Raw genomic sequence first — 770 nt, 5'->3', positions numbered from 1 at the left:
CTAGCTATAGACGATACCTGTTGTCTACTAGATATCATCGACGAATGTATAAGAGAAATGGAAATGAACAAACATCATACTCCAAAATTCTGAAAATTCCAAGGCCTCCTACTCTTGAAGATGAAAATTGGAGTGAGGAATACCAAGATGATAGCCTAAGCGAATGCCTAGCACTAACGCCCGATCATATGCCTTTCCCAAAGAAACCAACCCTAGAACTTAAGAAGTTACCCAGAAATCTAAGGTACGAATTCCTTGACACTGAACTTGAGCGACCTGTAATAGTCAATGCAGACTTAGGGCAGATAGAGACCAAAAAGCTCCTACACGTTTTGAGAAAATATCCAACTGCTTTAGGCTACAATATCTCAAATCTAAAAGGAATAAGCCCTTCCATATGCATGCATCGCATAATGCTAGAGGAAGACAGTAAGACCTCTAGAGAACATCAAAGAAGGATAAACCCCATTCTGAGTGATGTAGTAAAGAAAGAAGTGAAAAAAATGTTAGAAGTAGGTATTATCTACCCGATATCCGATAGTGAATGGGTTAGCCCAGTACATGTCGTACCGAAGAAGGGAGGCGTCACAATTGTTAATAATGAAAAAGGAGAATTTATAGCACAAAGAGTGGTTACTGGAAGTAGAATGTGTATTGATTATTGAAAATTAAACAAAGCCACTCGGAAGGATCATTTTCCTTTACCGTTTATCGATCAAATGCTTGAACGATTGGCTAAGCATTCTCACTTCTGCTACTTAGACGGTTAT

This window comes from Lathyrus oleraceus, chromosome 5 (assembly GCF_024323335.1).
Source record: "Lathyrus oleraceus cultivar Zhongwan6 chromosome 5, CAAS_Psat_ZW6_1.0, whole genome shotgun sequence".
Taxonomy (NCBI): domain Eukaryota; kingdom Viridiplantae; phylum Streptophyta; class Magnoliopsida; order Fabales; family Fabaceae; genus Lathyrus; species Lathyrus oleraceus.
The sequence above is the reverse complement of the archived record's forward strand: the minus strand, read 5'-3'. Positions refer to the sequence as shown.